The sequence below is a fragment of the Hemiscyllium ocellatum genome, chromosome 2, assembly GCF_020745735.1.
Source record: "Hemiscyllium ocellatum isolate sHemOce1 chromosome 2, sHemOce1.pat.X.cur, whole genome shotgun sequence".
Classification (NCBI taxonomy): Eukaryota; Metazoa; Chordata; class Chondrichthyes; order Orectolobiformes; family Hemiscylliidae; genus Hemiscyllium; species Hemiscyllium ocellatum.
In genome coordinates this window covers 112,085,061-112,111,589 of record NC_083402.1, presented here as the reverse complement: position 1 = coordinate 112,111,589, position 26,529 = coordinate 112,085,061, and positions in this window count along the sequence as shown.

The window sequence follows — 26,529 nt, the reverse complement described above, 5'->3', positions numbered from 1 at the left end:
GTCAAGTTTAAGTACATATCGATGTACATGGAATAGTGTAGGTGGGCTTCAGATTAGTATGAAAGGGCAGTGCAATATCGAGGGCCGAAGGGTCTGTACTGTGCTGTAATGTTCTATGTTCTATGTAATGGTGGCATCTGTGTCGATGCTTTGACACATCTTGCAGAAGCTGCCATTATATGGTATTGTGGTCGATGTTATCTGAAGTCTGGGCAATTTGGTGCAAAATTTGATCTGTTTGAGGTTTAAGGGCATGCTATTCTTCCCACGATGTGCAGAGTAGGCCAATACCTTCTTATTACTAAATGTTCGATGATCACATACTGGATAACCATTTAAAAAATTGAATGGTTTCACTTTTATTCTAAAGTAGCAAAAGAAAGTAAAAACAAAACAAACAGAAGTTGTATTTGCCTTTGGGAACAGACAAGATTGCTTGCATCTTTCAGCCACACAAGTTTACACTCAGTGAGTGATCACTGCGCCCAGCTAACATTTACTGGAACTGGGTGTAAATTAAGCTCTGATTGGCTTGAAGTGCCTGACCTTCTGTGCTTCATCATGCAGAAGATGACGTTTCTGCTGCTCAATGACTTCAGCAATCTCTTCAGAGGAATGCTGTTGCTCTCCCAGCTTTTCAGATTCCATGACTGTTCCAGTACAGTAGTGAAAGGGACACTGCTCTCCCAACACTACTGATGCAATGACACTGCCTCACTCAACACTGTTCCCCAAACCCCACCATTGCTCACAACCAACCATCCCCAGATTAATCCAAGCATTGGAACGTCATCTTCTGTAGGAACCTATCTTCAATTCCACAAGGAATTGGTCAAAGAATCAGCTGTATTGTCTCTATGCTTGGCATTAGGAAGGGGATTAGGTAATGGAGTCATCAGCCATTTCCTCAGAGGGTAGCTCTTATTTCTCACTAACCATCCTTGTGAGGTATCCAACTCTTGACAGTTTACTATCCTCCTCCATTTCGGCCTTCACCACTTCTCTTCTCTCCCATTATACAATAGTGTCCCACTCATTCTCACTTACCATACAATCAGCATCAACATTCAATGGATCATTTGCCACAATTTCTGCCAATTCTAGCAGATTGGCACCACCAGATACATTTTCCCTCCACTCCCTTATCAGCCTTTTACAGGGATTGTTTTCTCTATGAGACTCTCGTCACTCCTCCTCTCCTCCCAACACCTTCCCACAGCAGCCACAGCACCTTCCCATGCAATCATAGAAGGTGTAACACCTGCCTGATTACTTTCTCCCGCCTCACTGTCTAAGGCCCTAGACACTCCTTCTGTGTGAATACCTGCACTTCACTCAATCTGGTCTACCGTATTCTCTGTCCACAATGTGATCTCCTCTACATTGGGGCAATGAAGTGCAGATTGGATGACCACCTTGCAGAATACCTATGTTCAGTTTGAAGAAATGATTCTGAGCATCTGGATACCTGCCACTTCAACACACCACAGTGTTCCCTGGCCAATCATCTCTGTCTCAGGATTGCTGCTGTGCTCCAGCAAATCTCAGCACAATCTGGAAGAACAGCACTTCATTTTCCATTTGGGATCCCTGCAACCTCCAGCACTAAATATTGAGTTCAATGATTTTAGGGTCTGAGTAACTTCTTCCATGCCCTTCTTTCAGTCTCCACACCCCAGACCTTGTCATCACCTTGTCATGGGTTGCTACTACAGCCAATTCATTAGTAGATACTAATAGTCTCCACTCAAAGCTTTTGATTCACCCAGACTGACCCTTACCCATGCATTTGTCTGTCAAACTGTTTTTTTTCTCTCTCTCTGGGTTCCATCTCCACCCATTACTCCTCACACCCCCTCCTACCCCATCTTCTACATATGTATCAAGCTTTTCCCAGCTTCAATCAGTTATGAAGAAAGGCCACTGGATCAGAAACTTTAACACTGCTCTCTCTCCAAAGGTGCTACCAGAACTGTTGTGTTATTCTAGCAATTTTTGTTTTGATTTAGATTTCTAGCATCTACAGATCTTTGGATTTTCTTTGTTTAAGCTCCCTAGTATTTTGGCAAAGTAGATGTGGAATGGTTGTTTCTGCTTCTAGGGGAGTACAGAAAAGAAGGCATAATTTCAGAATAAGAAAATAGAGAACTTAGAACATAGAACAGTACAGCACAGTGGAGGCCCTTCGGCCCTTGGTGTTTTGCTGACCTTTTATCCTTCTCTAAGATGAGACTAACTTACATACCCTCCATTGTACTATCTTCCATGTGCTTATCCAAGAGTCGCTTAAATGTCCCTAAGTATCTGACTCTACCACCACTGCTGGCAGTGCATTCCACGCACCTACTGCTCTATGTGTAAAGAACCTGCTTCTGACATCTCCCATAAACCTTACTTCGACATCTCCCATAAACCTTCCTCCAATCACCTTAAAATCATACCCCTTCATGATAGACATTTCCATCATTGGGAAAAGTATTTGGCTGACCATTCTTGATGTAAATCGCATGGGTTCATGTAAGGAATAGCTAAATGAACACACAAAGAGAAAGAATTTCTGACAGTTCTGATAGAACTAAATGGGAAATGCAGAAAGGAATTTATGTGGAGCATAAATAGTATTGTATATCAGTTGGGTTTCTATTCTGTTGATTTTATCAAAATCTAAACAACTCAATCTCTGAGAACAGACTCCAAGGCATATATTACAACATATTTGTGTCACTGAAATTTGTGTTCAAACAGGGATTGATAATACTGAAATATTTCCATTTTGGTCATTTTGTATCTGTGGAAAAAAAAACTATACTGTATAAAGAACTGTCAGAGTAGTGCTTCTCTAATTTTGTCTCTAATAAATATGAGACAATCTGAAACTACCCCACCACAAATTTCAATTATTTTGGTACAATGATTGCTATATTAAAGCAAAATGGAGCTTGCATTGTAATGTTGACAGGTGCTCATTTCAAAATGGATTTTGCCAAACACATTGCGAAACAGAATGGATCTTCACTCGATTCTTTTAGGCTTGATTTAGATGTATGCAGAAGAGGAAATTGACCATTGAAAAACACAGCATCACCAGTTTCAACTATTTAAAAGTTTCCAATCAGATTATGGGCTGGAATTTGAACTTGAAACTGACTACTTTCTGCTGGTGCTAAGATGCTATTACATCTAAATAATTTGGGTGAAATGTTCACTTTGGGTCTAATTAGCAATCAGAGCAAATGTCATGCAAAATTGTGCTCGTTCTTAGTGCTTTTCTCCTTCAGTTTCCTTTCAAACTTACTTGCATACCAGACAGCACAAAACCTTGCAGACCTTTACCAGGTCTAATTAGTTCAAGACAAGCTGCTTTCCTCCTGGGAGATGGTTACAGGAAAATTGACAGCCAACTCCATTTCCTACCCATGCAATTGCCTTTATAAATACTAACAGAACCATCATTTATTAAGTTGTGATTGTAAATAGTAACCAATGATAGATTATCAGGACATATACCTGTCAGTTATTAACATGTTAACATGTAATATTATACATCAGCTGAAGTAGTATGTGTGACTGATCTGCTAACTGCATATTCTCAGACTTCATATTGACTTGAATTTTAATAAACAGGCATTCTAAAGAATCAGGGAAGCTGTACCTCTTGAGAAGCAGTTGGACTATAAATGAACCAAACAGTCTTTTGTCGTTAGTTGCATCAATTCCAGAGAGAATAAACAGACTTTCCCCATGAAAGGAGTTTGATCATTAATGGGTCAAGTATTAAAAAGAGTCCATTAAGATTGGAAGTGTAATTTGACAGACATTAGACTCCAACACTCATTGAAGTTAAATAGGTATTGTCATTACACTTTAGTTAACATGAATTTTAAGGTCATAGACTTCACTGGCAAGTTAACATATATTGGCCATCTCCACTTGTTCTGGAGAAAGGAATGGTGAGCTGTCTCTTATTTCACATCATGTGCAGCCAGTAATAGGTTCCAGGGTTTTGATTGAGAGACAATGAAAGAGTGATGATGTATGTCCAAGGCAGGATAATGTGCGACTTGGTAAAGAGTTTGCAAGCGATGGCATTCCTGTGTAGCCAGTTGCTCTTGTTACATTCTTTAATTCACCATTAACAAAAGCAATCATATGACAAGGATTGGTAAAATAAAATGTTGCTTTATAGCACAGCTCTCACTAATGCATTATACTGTTAAGAGAGCTACATGACATCAAAACAATGGACAGTCTTGTATCGGAACTCTCCATCTCTCTGTACACTCAGCTATCATTCAGTAAGCAGGTAGTCTACTAGTAAGCAGATGGTTAATCTTAGTCAGCCTGTCGACCATCAATAGAAAATAATAGTAACATACATAAAATATACAATGCAGGAGATAGAACAGTACAGCGCAGTATAGGCCTTTCGGCCCTCGATGTTGTGCTGACTTTCTATCCTACTCTAAGGTCAGACGAACCTACATACCTTACATTGTAGTAACTTCCTTGTGCCTATTCAAGAGTCACTTAAATGTCCCTAATGTATTTGACTCTACTACCACTGATAGCAGTGCATGCCACACACCCAAAACTCTCTGTGTGAAGAAACTACATCTGACATCTCCCGTAAACCTTCCTCCAATTACCTCAAAATTATGCTCCCTAGTGATAGACATTTCTACCATGGGAAAAGGTCTCTGGACACCCACTCTGTCCATGCCTCTCAACATTTTGTGTAGCTCTATCAAGTAAACTCTCATCCTTCTTCGCTCCAATGAGAAAAGCCCAAACTCCCTCAACCTTTCTTCATCAGGCATGCCCTCCAGTCCAGACAGCATCCTGATAAATCGCCTCTTCACCCTTTCTAAAGCTTCTACATCCTTCCTATAATGAGTGACCAGAACTGAACACAATATTCCAAGTGTGGTCTAACTAGGGTTTTATAGAGCTGCAGCATAACCTTGCAGCTTTTAAATTCATTTCCCATGCTAATGAAAGCCAACACACCATGTGCCTTTTTAACAGCCATATCAACTTGCATGGCAGCTTTGAGGATCTATGGACGTGAACCCCAAGATCCCTCTGTTCCTCCACATTGCCAAGAACGCTGCCTTTAATCCTGTATTCTGCATTCAGATTCGACCTTCAAAAGTGAAACATTTCATAGTTTTCCAGGTTGAATTCCATCAGCCACTTATCAGCCTGGTTCTGCATCCTTCAATGTCTCACTGCAACTTACAACAGCCCTCCACACTATCCACAATTCCGCCAACCTTTGTGTCATCAGCAAACTTACTAACCCACCCTTCCACTTCCTCATCCAAGTCATTTATAAAAACCACAAAGAGCAGAGATCCCAGAACCAATCTCTAAAGAACATCACTGGTCACTGAGCTCTAGGCTGAATACTTTCCATCTACCACCACCCTCTGTCTTCTATAGGCCAGCCAATTCTATATCCAGATAGACAGGTTTCCCTGTATCCCATGCATACTTACTTTCTGAATGAGCCTACCATGTGGAACCTTATTAAACACCTTGCTAAAATCCATGTACACCACATCCACTGTTCTACCTACATCAATGTATTTTGTCCACTCCTCAAACAATTCAATAAGATATGTGAGGCATGACTTGCCTCTCACAAAACCATGCTGACTGTCTCTAATCATACTATAGCTATCCAAGTAATCATAAGTTTTGTATCTCAGAATCCTCTCCAATATTTTGCACACCACAGACGTAAGATTGACTGGCCTGTAATTCCTAGGTTTATCCCTACTCCTTTTCTTGACAAAGGAAATGAAGAAAGTGGTGAAATCCACATTAATCCTGTGTAGTTGCAGGGTCCCACGGTGGAAGATGAGGCGTTCTTCCTCCTATGGCGATGCAAAACTCCCAGGACCTGCATGTCCTTGGCAGAGTGGGAGGGGGAGTTGAAGTGTTCAGACATGGGGCGGTGGGATTGGTTGTTGCAGGTGTCCAAGAGATTTTCTTTGAAATGATCCAAAGTTGGCATCCTGTCTTCCTGATGTAGGGGAGACCGCATCGGGTGCAACAGATACAGTTGATGACATTGGTGGAGGTGCAGGCAAATTTCTGTTGGATGTGGAAGAATCCGTTGGGGCCTTGGAAGGAGGTGAGTGAGGAGGTGTGGGTGCTGGTTTTGTACTTCTTGTGGTGTCAAGGGAAGGTGCTGCGAGTGGGGCATGGGCTCGTGGGTGTGGGGATCTGATGAGGGAGACATGGAGGGAATGGTCTCTCCAGAACACTGATAGGTTTGGGGAGGGAAATACGTCTCTAGTGGTGGGGTCAGTTTGCATATGGAGGAGGTGGTACAGGATGATGTGATGTATACAGAGGTTGGTGGGGTGGAAGGTGAAGACCGGGGGGTTCTGTCGTTGTTGTGTTAGAAGGGGTGGGGTTTAAGACTGGAGGTGCGGGATGTGGGGGAGATCTGCTGGAGGGCGACATCAACCACGTGAGAAGGGAAATTGCGATCTTTGAAAAAGGAGGCCAACTGGGATTTTCGAAGGTGGAATTGGTCAACCTGGGAACAGAAACAGCTGACGCGGAGGATTTGGGAATAAGGGATGGCGTTTTTACAGGAAGAAGGGTGGGAGGAGGTGTAATCTAGGTATCTGTGGGAATCATTGGATTTGTGGTAGATGTCCATGGTTGGCGGTCGGCGGAGATGGAGATGGAGAGGTCCAGGAAACGGACGGAGGTGTCCAAGATGGTCGAGATGAATTTCAGGTCAGAGTGAAAGGTGTTAGTGAAGTTGATGAACTGTTCAACCTCCTCGTGGGAGTAGTCATCAATGTAGCAGAGAAAGAAGGTGGAGGATGGTACTGGTGTAGCTGCAGAAGATGGACTGTTCCACATACTCGACAAAGGGGCAGGCATAGCTGGCTCCCATGTGGGTACCCGTGGCTACCCCTTTGGTTTGGAGGAAGTGGGAGGATTGGAAGGAGAAGTTGTTAAAGGTGAGGGCCAGTTCAGCCAGGCGGATGAGAGTGTTGGTGAAAGGGTACTGGTTGGGATGGTGTGAGAAGAAGAAATGGAGGGCTTGGTGGCCTTCATTATGGTGGATCAATGTGTACAAGGACTGGATCTCCATGGTGAAAATGAGGCATTGGATGCCATGGAATTGAAAGTCCTGGAGGAGGTGGAGGGTGTGGATGGTGTCCCAAACATAGGTGGGGTGTTCCTGGTCTAAGGGGGACAGGATGGTGTCAAGATATGCAGAGATGAGTTCAGTGGGACAGGAGCGGGCAGAAATAATGGGTCGATCTGGGAAGTCAAGTTTGTGGACCTTCATCAGGACATAGAACTGGGCAGTGCAGGGTTCGCAAACGATGAGGTTGGAGGCTGTGGATGGGAGATCCTTAGAGGTAATGATGTTGTGGGAGGTCTGGGAGATGCTGGTTTGGTGGTGGGAGGTGAAGTCATGATCAAGGGTTCAATAGGAGGAGGAGTCTGTGAGTTGGCACTTGGCTTCAGTGGTGTAGAGGTTGGAGTGCCAAACTACCATGCACCTCTCTTATCTGTGAGTTGCGTGGTGAGGTTGGGTTGGAGCAGAGGGAGAGGAGGGCTGCATATTGTGAAGGTGGGAGGGTGGAGTGGGTGAGGGGGTTGGACAGATTGAGGGGGTCAATGTCACAGCGGCAGTTAGAAATTAAGAGATCAATGGCGGATAACAAGCCAGTATGAGCTGTCCAGGTGGTTGGGGTATGTTGGAGATGGGAAGAAGGGGTCTGCGGTGGGTGGGTAGGAGTCATGATTGAAAAAGTGGGCCAAGAGGTAGAGACAGTGGAAGGAATGTTCAAGGTCACTTCCACTATCTCTTCCACCGCCGGAACTCAGTCGACAATATCTCTGCTGTGTGCGCATTACATCATTTCCGCCCCCTTCCTGTACACTCCACATCCTTCCCCATGATGAGCGTCATTCCCGTTGGTGACATCACTCCTGACCCTTTAGCTACACCCACTCAAGTGGCAATCTCCTCTCCCATACCCAGCTCCAGCCCCACAACAGATCCTAGCTCCCAACCCTGCTGCTGTCATTACTATTCACCCATACCTTCCACTCACTGAGGATGAATGCTCTGTCCTTAACAAAGGCCTCACCTTCTTCCCCATATGCTCCCAGGTTAATGAGTTTGACATGCGTCGACTCTGATTTCCAGCATCAGCTGTACTCACTTTCTCCAGATCGGATTCACATGTCCAGCTATCCCCGTGTTGTGTCCACTCCTGTTGAGTCTTTGCTCTGCCTATTCACGAGGTAAGTATTTAAATGGGAAATTTACCTTCCCAGCAGTCCCCCGGTCCTCACTCTCCCTGCTCCTGCTGCTGCTGCAAAATGGAGCCTGAGTAGGGTTATAAGTGAGAGTGTATATGCAAGTGATATTTGTGCTGCATAAGTGCCAGGAATTAACTATTACCAACAAAAGAAAATTTGACTATTGCCCATTGACATTCAATAGCATCACTATTATTGAATCCCCATTATCAACATCTTGGAGATACCAATGACCAAAACTGAATTAGTCATTAAACTGCTGTGGCTACAAGAGCAGGTCAGAGGCTAGAGACCCCACAGTTAATAACTCAACTCTTAACTCCCCAAAGCCTATACAACATCTACCAGGTGCACATAGGAGTGGGGTGGAATATTTCCCATTTGCCTGAATGAATGCAGCTTCAACAATAGTCAAGAAGCATTACACCATCCAGGGTATAGCAAAGCACTTGAGTGACATCACATCCACAAACATTCACCGATGTTCAATAGCGGTAATTTGTTCCATCAACAAGATGCATTGCAGGAACTGATGAAGACTCCTTTGCCACGACCTTCTACACCAATGGCCGCTACCTACTGAGAAGGGCAGGGTGAGCAGATACATGGAATAACTGCACCTACAATTTCCCTTTTGTGAGGCAAATTAAAGGTGCCACTTGTGGTTGCTGGTCTATTAACCACGATATTCAGTATGTTTTTTAGTTCCTTAACAAATTGCATGTGGCGGTAGTCTACAGTATGCTAATACACTTTTCAAAGACAGGAACAGAAAGTGGATTATTCAACACATCACCTCCTCTCTTCACCTCATTCAATCTAATTGGTTTTACAGAAATCATTATTCACAAATTAAAGTCCATGATCATTAAACATTATGTCTTGCCAAATTGTTGGGATAGGTATGTTGCATCTATGTGCTACTCTAGGCAATTGTTTGCCCTCACTGGCAGTCGTATTTGGGAGAAAAATCCTGAACAGTGATTTCATCACATACTTAGCATACGAGTGCATGCACATGATGTTTTTAGAAAGGAGAAAAATAATAGAAAACAATGATTGACAAGCATGCTGACAGTTATCCCAGCTTGAACTAGGACAAAAAAAAATCAGAATTCAAGATTGTACAAATACATGGGTTCATTGAATGATATTATGACATTGTTATATGATGTTGACACAAACAATGGTCAAATCCTATAAGGAAATAGCTGACATATCAGAGTTTTCCATGACTGACTAGCCATCATAAGAGATGATGACTCTGACATTGAAAGTGTCATATCCCATCACAACTAGACTTCCTTAAAGCATATTTGCAGTTAGCCAGACAACTGTGCTTGTAATACGGCACAACATGTTTTTTTTTATCAACTGGCACCTCTGAGTCAAATATTCTGATTCATCAAGATGTTCACATAATCAAAGTAAAAACATGCATTAAGTAGTAGAAATACAAAGCAGGAGGTATACATGTGACTGTTATACTTTATTTACAGCATAAATCGCTTAAATAAAAATGCAACTATGCCTTAAATAAAACTTACCAGTAGAAAGCCTTCTCACCTGTACCTTCAACTGACTACTTTGATATAGCAGAGACTGCGCTAATACAGTAAACTTCTGGTATTTCAAGGATATGCTTTCTGCCAGTTTATTGAGAGGTTGGTTAATAAGGTGCCAGTTAAAACAAAGATTGCTGTAGAAGAACTTTGTCAAAATTGTATCAAGTCTGAGGCTCAAATTAATATACACAGTAAGTTGCTAATCACTTTCCAGATATTGATCTCAATAAGACCCAACTCTCTCTGTAGTGTATGTTAGAAGGGACATCATTTTGAAAGCTGCAAGAATCACATGTGTTTCTTTTTTATTTAAAGCTATGCTATTTACAGACAACTCTAACTGGCAGTCTAATTGCACATCAACTACTGCTGCAGTACTCAGAGTACAGAACGACGAGATTACTGCAGCACATCATGTCTTGGGAGGAGTGAAGTATACCAGTCTAAGATAACGATTTGGAGGAGCCGATGTTAGACAGAAGTGGACAAAGTTAAAAATCACACAACACCATATTATAGTCCAACAGGTTTATTTGGAAACACTAGCTTTCAAAACTCTGCTCCTTCATTAGGTGGTTGTGGAGCAGGACCGGAAGTTCTGGGATTTACATATTAACAAACCAAAACTAGCAAGACCATTCTAAAAGATGAAGGATGTAATCTAATTTTGTTTAATATATTTCAGCTGCATAAGAGTGTAACCTTTTCCTATAAATTCTGTGTCTTATGGGCCTGCTCCACAACCACTTGATAAAGGAGCAGTGCTTCGAAAGTGCTTCCAAATAAACCTGTTAGATTATACCTTGATGTTATGTGATTTTTAACTTAGTCTAACATAAGTTTAGTTAATGGCGTGTGTATGTCATACCTCTCCTAGCTCACTTTTGGAGCAATTCCTATTGGAATTGATATAGACTACCTTAGTGAGTAGCTGCAGGACATCTTACTGTTTGGACACTGCAGGCACAATATTCCAAACATGTAGGGAGTGAATGTTTATATTGGTGTATGCTCAAAGAGTGGTTTTGTTTCACTGGACAGAATTTCCTGTCATTGGAGCTGTATTCCTGCCAGCAACAACAGATTATTCAGACGTGCTCTTGACTTGTACCATGTAAGATGAGAAAGACGCCTTGGCATTTCAGCAGTAGAATCTCTTTTTTTTTTATTTATTGAATTTTGTGGGATATGAGAGTCACTGGCTGGCCAACATTTATTGCCTGGCCCTAGTTGCCCTTGAGAAGGTGGTGGCAAGCTGCATTCTTGAACTGCTGCAGTCCACCTGCTATGAGTTGACCCATAATACCATTAGAGAGGGAATTCCAGGATTTTGACTCAGCAACAGTGACAGAATGGTGATATATTTCCAAATGAGGATGATGAGTGGCTTTGATGGGAACTTGAAGGTAGTGGTGTTCTCATGTATCTGCTGCTCATGTCCTTCTAGATTGAAATAGTCTTGGGTTTGGAAGGTGCTGACCAAGGATTTTTTTTTTCTGTACATCTTGTTAAAAGTACACATTGCTGGTACTGAATGTCAGTGTGGAGGGAGTGGATGTTTGTGGATGCTTGTAGAAAATTCAACCTTTGCTTGTCTCAACCTTTCTGATCAACATGAGCTGATGCACAGGGAGTCAGTGACATTTATACAGTTGAATACCATGATGAGATGTTTGATATTATCTGAGTAGTGTTCAATCATCAATGAACGTCCCCACTTCTGACCTTGTGGTAGCAAAGGTTAGTGATGAAGCAGTAGAAGGTAGTTGGACCTTTGACAGTGTCCTGAGGGATGCTTGGAACAGCAATCAGGGTCATAGATAATTGGCATGCAACAAATACAACCTTTTTGTTTTGTGCTGAATGTAACTGCAGCCATTTGAGAAGTTTCACCCAATCCTTCTGGCTTTCAATGTGACTAAAGCTCCTTAACAGCACACTCAGCTAACTGACAACCTGCCTGAAAGAGCAATAAGTTTTACTCAGATGTGATAATTTTGATTCTTTTTTTTATGATAGTCAGGAATGATCTTCTCTTAACTCTCTATAGTCCGAGGTCGGGTTGAGATAAATAACATCAACACCACTCAGGAACCCAACAAAAACATTCTGTTTTCAATGCAATTTCACAGGAAGAAGAAATTCATTTTGACTACTTGTCACAATTTGATTCAATTGAAATCTTATCAGAGAAACAAAGACATGGACATAGGCAAATTGTGAATAATACAGCTGCAGTATGAAGCTTTAAGAATGTTGGCTTCAAGTGTTAAAGATCACCGTAGCATTGGTGTTAAATAGAACAAATTACAAGAGCCTCAGGTCTGGATTTGAGAAGAAACGAGAATACATAATGCAGTGAAGTAATTATGGATCTGAAGCAGTTGTGCCTGGAGAGGGGATGATAAGAGTAAATTATTAAGTTTTGATGTATAGGAAATATTGACATGTCCCTCATATTGACGTATCTTCCTTGAGATGCAAGGGTAATTTAGCTTCAGCAAGTAGGAGTGACAATATGAGGAGATTGATTCATTTGAAAGACTATATCTTGCCTGATAGATAACCCAATTTGCCTAGCCAAAGTAATCAGAGAAAAGTGAATTTTGCACAGTGGTAAAGAAGTATTATTTAAAAAAAAACATTTTTTAATTAATCTATAGAAAATTATAAGTGAGATCAGGTAAGTCTCACGATAAAGACTGAAGAGAACTTACCTAGTGTTAAATTTTTATTTTCAGGATTTTACTTTCGTGTTGCTGAGTAATTTTCTCTCATTTCCAAGTAATTCCTGCCTCACTTTCCATACCTTAAGGATCGTTTTGAATATTGGCAGAGGTTCAATACAATAGTAGAGAGTCAGCTCATCTTACGTACCATATCTGACTTCTGTTTGGATTTAAGGAAAATCATGCAGGGTGCAAAATAAGTAGTCACCTTGGAAATATCATACCCTTATGAAGGTTAACAGTGACCTTGTTCCATCTCATATAGTCAATTTTTAAGAGTCGGTTTCCCATACTTTTGAAAACGTCACAGACTCCTTGCAAAACTGTGATCAATGGGAATTGGGGGCAAAACTCTCAGTTGGTTGGAGTCCTTTCTGGCACATAGGAATATACTTGTAGTTGACAGAAGTCTGTCATCTCAGCTCCAGGACATCTCTGCAGGAGTTCCTCAGGGTAGTGTCCAAAGTCCAACCATCGTCAACAGTTTCATCAATGACCTTCCCACCATCATTATATCAGAACTGGGATGTCAGTGACAATTACACAAAGCTCAGCACCATTTGGAACTCCTCAGATCACGCAATTGTCCATGTTTAAATGCAACAAGATCTGGATATTATCCAGGCTTTGACTGAGAAATGGCAAATAACATTTATTCCACACAAATGGCAGGGAATGATCATCTCCAATAAAAGACAATCTAACCACTGTCCTTTGACATTCAATTATGTTACCATCAGTGAATCCCCCACTATCAATATCCTTGGGGTTACCATTGTCCAGAAGCTGAACTGGACTCATCATATAATTACAATGGCTACAAGAGAAGGTCAGAGGCTCAGAATTCCTCAGCAAATAATTTGTTTCCTGACTCCACAAAAGCCTGTCCACTATGCACAAGTCAAGAGTGTGATGGAGTGCTCCCCATTGACATGGATGCTTGCAGCTCCAGCAACACTCATGGAGCTTGACACTATCCAGAACAGAACAGCCCACTTAATTGTCACAACATCCACCAGCACTCACTTCCTTCACCACCAACCAGCCAACCAGCCGAAGAATCTCACTCTGTAATGTAACAATTCTATGATTTCACCCATAACAACAGGTATAATGAAATGGGAAAAAAAAATGTCTTGAACCTGATATTTGCTGTCGTAGTAATGTCAACTGTTGATAGTTAGACTAGCTCGAGCATGTGCAGATTGTAAGATCTTCATGTTACTGAAGTTACAAACTGAAAATGACATAGCTGGGGAAACTAGGTATCTAGGACTTGACAATCCTGAATCTCCTTAACTAATTGTGATTGAAGGAATAGGACAAAGAAGGACTAAGAATGATGAAGTAAAGATGTTAATTTCAATGTCAAATGATTAGAACTTGTAAAAATGAAACTCTACATCTTTATTAATTACTCTTCAATACCAGAGAGGTTGATGTGCAGAAATTAACATGTAACACCTCATTAAAAGGGTACTTAGACGAAAATGTGCTAGGCTTATATTTTGGGGGCAAGAGTATTTCATATTCAGACTGCAATGACACTAAGAAAATACAATAGTTTCATGCAATTTAATGTATTTCATTGGTGGGACAGACAGAAAGATGTTATTGTATGTGAAGCAAACAGCAGGGTTGAGCATCTTGGAAAGAAACTTTGGATGGAGACTGATGCTTGCTGGTTTTTGCAAGTTTGAATATACTCTGTTGGCATTCCTTCTTAGAAGGTCACATTTATAAGTATCTCCTGAGAACTATGGGTTGGACATTACTGTACTGCCTATTGGACAGCCTATTGGCTAAGAGATTCAAGAGCTTCGCAGGAATTACAGCAACTTCAGTGATGGATACATGGAGCTGCGCATCAACTGGCATGCAGAAGAATGAGGTGAAAAAGTAAGCAGAGAAAATAAACAATTTCTCTCAAATTGCTTTGATTAACTAAAACTGGTATTCACACAGACATTTCCAGAAGTGTTCACTGCCTTGTTAGATGTGTGATGAATGATAATTACAGCCTGAGTTTTCAGACCATTCACTTAATTGCTTGACAGTAAATATTGTGCTTATCCAAGCATTCAATACTGTGACATTTATCACATTCTCCACAATAAACATTGCAATTAATAGCAATGAGGAAATTCTCATAGCTCCTCATAATTCTGTGGTGTACAAAGCAGGGGGTTTGTTATAGCAGTGACTTACTCTAGTCCATCATTGCTTAAGTTAAGGGAGCAGGATTTGGGAGATGTTAAACAATAACCAAAGTGAAGGATCTGAATGATGAAGAATTTGGTTTACTAACATTTCCCAAGTCCAAACTGAAATGAGGGCAGGAATTAGATTTTATAAGAAAAAAAAATCAACAAAATGGGTTAATGAGCAGGGATTTGCATTCTATTCACTCTGTTATAACGGTTCCTGCTTTCTGATAATTGGGTTAGTTCTTTGTTTAGATGCCTCTGGCACCTTTATTTCTGCTGTACTATTCTTGCATACTACAATTCTAAGATCTGGAATGCACAAATGTCAAGTAAATGGATGTAGAAAAGAAAGCAACAAAAACACTTGTCTAAAACGCAACCTTTCATATTAAATGCCTGACCTGATTTTTTTGCTAGCATCAGATAAATATTTAAATCAACTCTTTGATGTGCAATTTTCTTCAGTACCATTACATATACATCACATACAACAATTAAGTGTAGATGAACAGAGATTCACCCTTGTTCTGTTAAAATCAATTGAAGTACGTCATGTTGAAATTATTGATTATTTTTGTTAGCTGACGAACTCTGCTAAACTACTAAGGGATTTGTTGATAGATTATGATTATTTAATATGATTTCCCTTCAGATTAGACTGCATGAGCTCCAGGGTCTATTCCACTTCATTGAGCAGCACGTTCATATCCTTACCTTGCTTCAAATAATATTATTAATAAAGTTCACTTTTACCTATTCTGTGACATTGGTTGAAGTCTGTAGATTGAGCAATTTGGGTTAAAGATTGCACAGTGATCTCTGTGCTATGTATCCTTACAATCTGAAAGTGCTAATTCATCAGAATGTGACAAAGATTAATAATAAACATGATGGACATTAGTCAATGGAACACTTTTATATTAGATCTGGTGTTAGTTATGCAGTGTGAAAAGAGCAAAGCCAGGCCATACAGTGACGTTGTAGTGTTCATTCCTCAGAAAATGAAAACCTAACTTCCATTCCCTAAAGGTGATTTCCAGTGAGGTTAGATGCAGTCCATCTGAAATTACTGAGAGTTTACTAGAACATACCTCCTGGTGATATTGGAACAATAAATATTTCACTTTTAATATTTAATGGTGCAAATAACATTCTGGAGGTTAATGGATGAGTTTTAACTAAGAATTCCCATCATTTATTACCTCCTTCAAGGAATTCTGACCACTAAGCGCTTCTAACTGAAATAAAAAACCGGGAGAGCAGCACAGCCTCACATTAATGGCTTAACTGGTAAACTAAAGCAATTTAAAATTGATTATAGAGTTACGCAGCATGGAAACAAATCATTTGGTCCAACCTGTCCATGCCAACTAGATATCCTAATCTAGTCCCATTGCCAGCATTTAGCCCACATCCTTCTAAACCCTTCCTATTCAGTGTAAGATTGAGCAAAAATCCTTATCATATAAAACACTGGATAAGACCCTGGACTTCTCTAATATTTAAAATATCGTCACAAAATCATGAGCACAGGCTGCAACAAATACACACAGAGCCAATTGATTTCAGCCTGGGATGTTTGTTCAGCCTGGAATTTCAGTTTACACCTCCACTCTAAGAGAACAATCAACCAAACCTAACACAGTCGACCGAACACCACAGCTAAACCAACATAGAGTGTATGGGGCCTACACAGATTCTGAATGTTCAAATTCAATCAAAGCACATTCAAGCATATTCTTAACTATCAGGAAGCCAATTGACTTCAAAGGGAACACCAGAAACACAATGGACAACACAGATTTGGTGCAAAGATAAGGGACTCACAATCAATATAATTGCAAGATTCAAACTCAACCGAAACCATTACTCCCCAGCAGCAATCCCATAGCAATCCCCAGAGGGCATTCCAAGGAGCTAACCCAGAGAGTATTCTAAAGGCAGCAATCTCTGGGAGCAATTCGGTTCTGTTCTGAACTGGGGAGCCAATAGCAACTGACCACAACTAGCAGATAGAAGAGTCGACAAACTCTGGAAATCCACAATTCCAAACATACACCACAAGGCCTCAGACACATTCTAAGTTGAAAACTGGGCCCACAAACCCAGCAGAAAGTAAGGAAAACCAAGTAAATACTTGGTGGATCCCCTGAGCATCCTACTGCATCAGCAGATTCAATTCAGAGTGAAGGCCTTCACAGTCTGAACTCTTCTCTAAGGCACTGGCTAAGGCAAATGGTAACAGCCACCTATATTTCAGGGTTGTGTTTTCCTCAGTGGTGAGCTTAAACTTCCGGGACCCCAAAATTTCTGAGTTAGTTAGTAGGGAGGGGAAGGTTGATAGTGAGAGTACATGGGACCTCAATGATAGGAAGTCTGATTAAAGTTTCCGAAATTAAAAACTGCTAGTGTTTAATTTGTGTTTAATTTAATAGTGTATTTAATTATAGTCCTCTGTAATATTGCTTGTGTTAATTGTACTGTTTAGTGCTTTTCCGTGAATTTCTTGCATTATACTTACCATTTGTATTTAAATAAATGCAGAGATCCTTTTTGTTCTTAAACACGCATCTACTCCCTTCCTCATTTCACATTCCTGAAATAAGTCCAGCATCTAAAACCAGGGATCTGGGGGTGATTCAAAACTCCTAAAATCAGCGAATTACTGATTGCAAACCAGAACCCTACATCATGTACCCATCCAGATGTCTTTTAAATGTAGTAATTGTACCAGTCCCCACCACTTCCTCTGGCAGCTCATTTCACACACGCATAATCCTCTGCATGAAAAAGTTGTCCCTTGAGTCCCTTTTAAATCTTTTCCCTCTGACCTTACACCTTTGCCCCTAAGTTTCGAACTCCCCTATCCTGGGAAAATGACCTTGGCTATTCACCCTGTCCTTGCCCCTCATGATTTTATAAATCTCACAAGGTCCCCCTTCAGCCTCTGATGCTTCAGGGAGAAACACCCCCAGCCTATTCAGCCTCTCCCTATAGTTCAATACCTCCATCCTCACAACATCCTTTCTGAACCCTTTCAACTTTAACTATATCTTCCATATTGCAGGGTGACCTAGATTGAACACAGTATTCTAAAAGTGCAACAGCTGCAACACAACATCCCAACTCCTATACTCAATGCACTGACCAATGAAGGCAACCATTCCAAATGCCTTCCTTGACACTCTGTTCATCTGCGACTCCACTTGCAAGAAACTATGCACCTGAAAATCTAAGTTTATATGTTCGTCAACACTTCCCAGGGTCCTACCATTAATTGTTTAAGTCCTGCCCTGGTTTGGCTTATCAAAATACAGCACCTCACATTTATCTAAATTAAACTCCATTGGCCACTCCTCAGGCCATGGGCCCATCTGATCAAGGTCCCGTTGTGCTCTGAGATAATCATCTTCGCTGTCCACTACAGGATTTAAAACAAAAAGAAAAGCATGACATTTAAAAAAACTCAGCAAATAAAGCAACTAAAATGTCAAATGTTCTTTGCCACTGTGGATACACGCTTATTGCAGTTTAACATCATAAATCCCATTGTCCATATACAATTGCATGATAATTGGCAGCCACTCATTGTCCTTCCAATTATTTCAATATGCAAGATTTTTATCATCTGCACATCAATGCTGCATCTTACAATCATTACTGTTAAGACATCCTTTCTGTGGCTTCCCCTCTTACAATTTCTATCTTCAGTATCTGACTAATTTTATTCCACAATGAAGCCTCAACAGCAATTGCTTTGCCCAGGAGAGAAAGGGGATTACCTCCCCTATTTTCAACTTCTTCTCGTTGGTTGCAACAAATACTTTGATTTATTATGTGCACACAGCTATCACACTTAAGTGAAAGTGATGGTGTTGTGATATTGTGACTGCACCAGCTATGCGAAAACCCAAGTAACACTCTGGGAACCTATATGTGAATTCTTCCATTTTCGATAGTGTAATTTCAAAAATACAGAAGAATCTGGCATTAAAATTCGAATGATGACCATGGAACCATTGTCCATTGTCATAAAAACCTACCTGGTTCACCAATCCCCTTTAGCAAAGGAAACCTGTCATCCTTACCTGGACTGCCCTTGATATGACACCAAATGTAGTTACTGGCAACACTGCAGTTAGCCGAGCAAGTCATTTAATTAACAAGGAATGAAACCAGATGAACAATCAAGTTTCAACCAAGGGATTGGAATTGACGTTGGCAAACCCTCTTCCTTATCAACTATTGGGGACTTGCACCAAAATAGCGAGAGCTGCCTTACAGACTAGTCTTACTCTGGAATCACACCTTACCGAAAATGTCCCTGACACCACCGGAGGAGATAACACATTATAATACAACGAAGAAGGAGTTGACCCATCTGGTCCACCACTAACTCATCACAGGAGGAGATAGTCCATAAAAGAGCAAAGTGAGCTTGTACAGCTGGGGAGGTTGTGGATTCTTAACCCTCCAAGTAAAGATTGCTGGCCATCTCAGGATATGGCTGGGAACACCCTGTGGGATTGCAGATAAATCCATGCTCTACATGCTTCTGATATTTACCCATTAACGTTATCTCATTCATTGTAGCCTTTAAATGTTAGTTGCTTGTGCACCCTCCAATGCAAGCCTGTCTTTCCAGAATATCCAGCCTGTGTATCTGAAAGATGCCGGAATAGCATTGCCGGGAATGCTAGCTGTTGAATAGCAATGTCCACAGATGGAGGATGTGCATGACTGGTGCTCGTTGATCATGCCCTGGATGCCATTTTGTCATGGAGTCATAAAGTCATACATCATGGAAACAGACTCTTCAGTACACGCCAACAATGTTCTCAAAATATTCTCGTCCCACTTTCCTGCATTTGACACATATCACTCCGAGCCTTTCCTATTCATCTACTTATCCAAATGTCTTTTAAACATTGGAACTGTACCTGTGTCCACCACTTCCTCTGGCAGTTCATTCCACACACAAACCACCTCTTGTGTAAAAATGTCACCTGTCATGTTCTTTTTGAAACTTTCTCCTCTCACCCTAAAAATACACCCCTTAGTCTTGAGGGGCATTTCTACTACTTCTTCTGTTATCTCTTGGCATCCTCTAAAATGACCTCAGAGGTTACAGAGTTACCAGGGAAATTTTAAAAAGAAATTGTATGTGACATGGTGGAAGAACAGTAGCTTTGAAGAGCAATTATTATTTGATTCCAAACAATATAAACAATGCTAGGCAAGGTAATACCAGAGAAGAAAGTGAGGACTGCAGATGTTGGAGATCAGAGCTGAAAAATGTGTTGCTGGAAAAGCGCAGCAGGTCAGGCAGCTTTCAAGGAGCAGGAGAATCAACGTTTCAGGCATAAGCCTGAAGAAGGGTTTATGTCCGAAATGATGATTCTCCTGCTCCTTGGATGCTGCCTGACCTGCTGTGCTTTTCAAGGTAATACTAGATCCATTCTCTGATCACTCACTAGGATTCTATCCTAGCTTTATGACAAACAGCTTTCCTTCTATACAAACATAGTTGACACCTACATACAGCAAGATTCAAACTTGATGGTGCTGAAGGAAAGTAAGGTGTAGTGAACCAGGTGACACCCTTTGATTGTTTGAATCATTTTTGTCAATGTATCCATAGAATATAAGATCATGAGACCATATGAATAGGATCAGGAGTAGGCCACCCAGCTCCTCAAGCCTGCAATGTCCTTCAATGTAATCATGGTTGATCCAACATTCCTATCTACTTTCCAGCATTTTCCCCTTAGCTTTGATTCCACTACTCATCAAGAATGCATTTATCTCAACCTTAAATATACACAAGTATTTAGCTCCCACATCTCTCTGTGGCAAGGAAATCTAAAGAAATACAACACTCAGAGATGAGGTTCTCCTTCATTTCAGTGTTAAATTGGCACCCCCAATCATCCTGGTACACCTTCTCTGAACTACCTTGAATGAAAAATGTTTCCTTACATGAATATACCTTTGGTAAGATAGAAAGCTGTATAGTAATGAAGTGTTGTGCTCTCAATAAGATGTTTAACAAGGAATAATTCCTCATAAATCTCAACTTACCACTCTTAAGCAAGGAGGTCGCCTCATCACATTTGAAAATCTTAAACAATGGAATGAATTGCTCCTGACTTGGGAATGGACTTTGGACTTTTCATGTTTCCATAGACCTCTTCCCTTAGGCCCCTGTAAGATTTCACTCATGTTTGTTCAATTTGCTGATGACACAAAGGTAAGTAGGCAAGTAAAGCAGACATGGGGGTTATGAGGGCATATGGGCAAAAATCTGGCAAATGGAGTATAACATGGAAAATGTGCAACTGACCAACTGAATAAAGAAAACATGTGGTCGATGTAGGGAGAGATTGCAGATTCCTGAGATGCAGAGGAATCTGGGTGCCTCAGTGAATGAATTGTGATTGGTTAGTATGGTGTTGCAGCAAGTAATTTAAAAAGCTAGTAGATTGCTCCTGTTTAATGCAAGAGTCTTGAATCTATTAGTAAGAAAGCTATGCCTCAGTTACATAGGACATTGGTAAGACTACATCTGGAGTGCAGTCAAGATTAAAATGGTGCTGGAAAAGCGCAGCAGGTCATACAGCATCCAAGGAGCAGGAAAATCGATGTTTCGGGCAAAAATCCTTCATCAGCAATGAGGTCCATTACGTTGATTTTCTTGCTTTTGCCTGAAACATCGATTTTCCTGCGCCTTGGATGCTGCCTGATCTGTTGTGTTTTTTTCCAGCACCATTCTAATCTTGACTCTAATCTCCAGCATCTGCAATAACCACTTCTGCTACATCTGGAGCACAGATTGTTGCATTAATTGAGTACACTATTAGTCTCTTTATTTTAGTAAGGAAGTAGATGTGCTAGAAACAGTTCACAGAATGTTTATGATATGTATACCTGGAATGGGTAAGGTATCTTATGAGAAAGGATTGGAGAGATTAGGCTTCTATGCACTAGAGCTTAGCAATATAAGAGATGACTTGAAACATATAAAGCCTGAGAGATCTTGACAAAGTGGATGCAGTAAGAATGTTTCCTCTTATTGGAGAATCTAGAATCAAGGGTTTTTATTATTTTAGAATAAGCTGCTGCCATTTAAAACAGACAAAATGAGTTTCTTTTTCTCTCAGAGGGTTGTGAACATTTAGGCTCTTCTTCAAAAGATGGTGAAATCAGTATGATAAAGGCAAGGGTACATAAAGAGTCTTGATAAGCAAAGGTACAAAAGTAATCAGAGAGTGGGGGTGGGGGGAGGGAAATGTTGGTGAAAATGCAGAACAATCAAATCAGCCATGACCTTACCCAGTAATGGACCAGGCTTGAGGCATCAAGTTGCCTTTTCCTGTTCCTCATTTGTATGTTTATCAAGTCATATAGCAGCCTTTTCCATCACCTCTCCTCTGCTGGGTGTTGCAATGATTCTCTTACTAGTGTTATGTTCTTAAACAGAGTGTAAGGATAATGAAACCTCAGTTGCCTGAATGCTATTTGCATTTAAAGTTTCTTTACCTTTTGCACTGACATTGGGGAATTGCACAGAAAAGTCAGCACTACTGAGCAGACTCCAAGCCTAATCCACTGTTTTTCCTGCAACAAATATTTTCTGACCTGCTGAGCAATTTCTGCTTTATTACGACTCTTCATAATACTGGAATTAGTCCCCTGAAGTTTGAGATTATGAAATGTTTCTTTATATAGAGAAACTTTGTTCTGTACTCCCAGTAGACCGGGATGAGGAATCCATGGTATTTTTAGGCTCACAAGGTTCAAAAAGCCTTCCAGAATAATCCTGTTATTCAGACCTTGATAATTGTCGGTGAAAACTAGGTATTAGAGCAGTGCTGACATGTGCGAAAATTCACAGCAAGGATTGAATTAAACAGTCTAAATGAAGAATTCCGTTAGGGATTTACATTCAAACCCAGGTTTTATGTCTGTTGTTTTGTGTAAGCTTAAAACTTGTCTGATATCCACTGACCCAGTTAAGGAAATTGTCATTGGTTGGCTTGACGACAAGAGTCACACAAAGCCTTAAAGCCATTAAAGCTTAATGCACCAAGAGACATCAGCTACATGACACACATTCACTGTACTATGGACAATTACGTTTTAATTATATCACTATAATTATCAGCATTGCAATATTTAACATCAATAATTACAGTGGAAGTAGCTATTACTTAATTTATACATCTTTCTATATACTCAATCAGACTTTACAGTCCCGACCAATTAAAATGATCATTCAAAGAATGCAGGTGCTAATAATGGCTAAAAAGCAAAACAGTTCACTGTATGGATTAACATCATGTCTTAACCATTGTTTATAGAATCTTATTGGTTGGGTGTAGGTTAGTTTAATTGCGCAGAACTAGCTGCGTATATGAACCAGTCTTCATCAGCCCTAAGTGTAAGAGTGACCAGAACTAAACACTATTAATTGCAACTCCCATTACTTTCCAGTGGCTAAACACCTGCTATTTCATCTTCCTCATTTTCATCAGCCAGGGCTCCACATGCTTCTTTTGGATGAGAAAATGTTTGGCACGTACATGTGGTATATTGTGCTTGCTAATAAATTACATTGTTAAGATTAAACATAGATAGATGCTTACTTTGCAGGACATCATTCCCTCAGCACAGTTCTGAGCTTCCAGGAGCCTGAGATTTAATTTCTCTACTCCATTCCTACTCTGTTTTCTTGATCACTGAACTCCTACAGCACTCATACGAAAACTGAAATGACTGAAATATTTAAAATCCTTAGGATCTTGACAAGCTAAATGTGGAAAGGGTGCTTCTTATTGTAGGAGAATCTAGAATAAAGGTTCACTGCTTCAAAATAAGGGGTTGCCCATGAGATTAGGAGATTTTCTTTTCTCACATCGGGTCACAAATCTGTGAAACACTCTTTTTCAAAAATCAATGGGAACAGAATCCATGCATATTATTAAGAAAACAGTGGAAAGTAAATTCTTGATAAGCAAAAGGGGTGATAGCATATTGGGGGTGGAAAAAGCTGATTTGCCACAATGTTATGGAAAGGCAGAGTAGGCTCAATGGGATGAGTAATCTACTTCTTCCTCCAATCTGTTTTTCTATGTTCATAAGTAGTTGAAAAATGAGGCAATATTCTTAAGCAGTAACTTAGATTTTTAATTACAAAGCTATCATCACTTTCATGTAGCTTTGAATTAGCTGGAGCATCCACTGGTTTGGATGATTTCAATTATGTATGAATTTGGATTTAATGAACCATATTTTGGTATCTTACTGTCAGTCTCTTTTTCTTTCCTCACTTTCTCTATGTCATATTAAAGTCTCCTAAAAATCTTGTGATTCTTCTGATAGTAATTCCACAAATGCATTCCTTACTTTTAAGAGTTCCTGAAAATTATTTCATGGATTGTGGCCAAGACCAGTATTTAGAACAAAGAGAGTCATAGAGTCATGCAGCACGGAAACAGACTCAATAGTTCAGTTTGTCTATGTCGACCAGGTTTCCCAAATTAAACTAGTCCTAATTTATCCTGCGTTTGGCACATATCCCTCTAAATCTTTCCTATCTGTGGACCTGTCCAAATGTCTTGAAAATGTAGCAACTGTATCTACATCTACCACTTCCTCTGGCTATTCATTCCATATATACATTATCCTCTGTGTGAAAACGTTGCCCCTCAGGTTCCTTTTAAATCTTTCTCTTCTCACCTTAAACCTGTGCACTCCAATTTTGAACTCCCTACCTGAAGGAAAAGACTGTTACCATTCACCTTTTCTAAGCCCTTCATGATTTTATAAGGTCGCCCCTGAAAGGTCACCCCTCAGCCTCCTACACTCCAGGTAAAAAAGTCTCAGCCTATCCAGCCTCACCTTATAACTCAAGCCATCTATTTTCAGTAACATTCCTGCAAATCTTTTCTGTATCTTTTTCAATTTAATAAGATCCTTCCTACAACAGGGTGACTAGAACTGTATGTAATTCTCGGAAAGGGCGGCACGGTGACTCAGTGGTTAGCACTGCTACCTCACAGTGCCAGGGACCCAGTTTTGATTCCTGCTTCAAGTGACTGTCTGTGCAGAGTTTGCAAATTCTCCCCGGATCTGCGTGGGTTTCCTCCGGATGCTCCAGCTTCCTCCCACAATCCAAAAGATGTGCAGGTCAGGTGAATTGGCCATGCTAAATTGCCCCATGGTGTTAGGTACATTAGTCAGGGGTAAAAATAGGGAAGTGACTCTGAGTGGTTACTCTTTGGAGGGTCATTGTTGACTATTTGGGCCAAAGGGCCTGTTTCCACACTGTAGATAATCTAATCTAAAAATAAGTGGCTTCATCAATGTCTTGTACAGTTGCAACACATATACATAATGGTCTGAGCAATGCAGGTAAACATGCCAAATGTCTTCTTCACCACCCTGTCTACCTGTGAAGCCACTTTTAAGGAACAATATATCTGAATTCATCGGTGCCTCCACTTGACAACACTCCCCGTTATCACACTATTAACTGTGAAAGTCTGGCTCTAGTTTGTCTTACCAAAATGCAAACCTCATCTTTATCTAAATTAAATTCCATCTGCCACTTCTCAGCCTATTGGCCCAACTGATCAAGATCACATTGTACTCTTAGATAACTTTCTTCACTGCTTCCTATACCATCAATTTCAGTGTCATCAGTAAACCTAATAACCATGCTTCCTATATATTTCTCCAAATCATTTATATAAATGACAAATAATCATGGCCCCAGCACCTAACCCCATGGAACACCACTGGTCACAAGCCTCTAGTTCAAGAAACAACCCTCCACCAACACCCTCTGTCTCTTACAGTCAAACCAATTTTGCATCCAATTGGTTAGTGCTCCATGGATCCCATATGATCCACCTTTACTTACTCGTCTACAATGAGGAATCTTATCAAAGGCCTTGGTAAAATCCATGTAAACAATGTTTACCTGTCTGCCCTCATTTATCTTCTTTGTTGCACCCTCAAAAACCTTAATCATGCTGTGACACAGAGTTTCCCGCACACAAAACCATGCTGACTATTCTTAATCAGTCCTTGCCTCTCCAAATGCATGTAAATTATATCTCTCAGAATCCTTTCCAACAACTTAGCCACCACTGATGTCAAACTCACCAGTCTATACTTCCTTGCCTTTTCTTTGCAGTCTTTCTTAAATAAAGAACAAAGAACAGTACAGCACAGGAAGGCCCCCATCAGCCCGCCAAGTCGCACTGATACATGATGCCTTTCCAAACAAAACTTCTTTTGCTTCTGCATGGCCCTTATTCCTGTATTCCCTGCCTAATCATGTATCTGTTAAGATGCGTCCTAAATGTTGCTATTGTGTCTGCTTCTAGCACCTCCTCTGGCAGCACATTTCAGGCACTTGCCACCCTCTGTATACAAACATTACCCCTCACATCTCCTTTTAACCTTAAGCCTATGTCCCCCAAGTAATTGGCATTTCTACCATGGGAAAAAAAGACTCAAAGTATACATTCTATCTGTGCCTCTCATAATTTTGTGAACTTCTACCAGATTAGCCCTTAGCTCTGTGTTTAAGTGAAAACAAACCAAGTTATTCCCCCCAAACTCTCCTCACAGCTAATACCCTCCAAACCAGACAACATCCTGTTAAACCTTTTTTGCACCATCTCCAAAAGCCTCCACGTCCTTCAAATAATG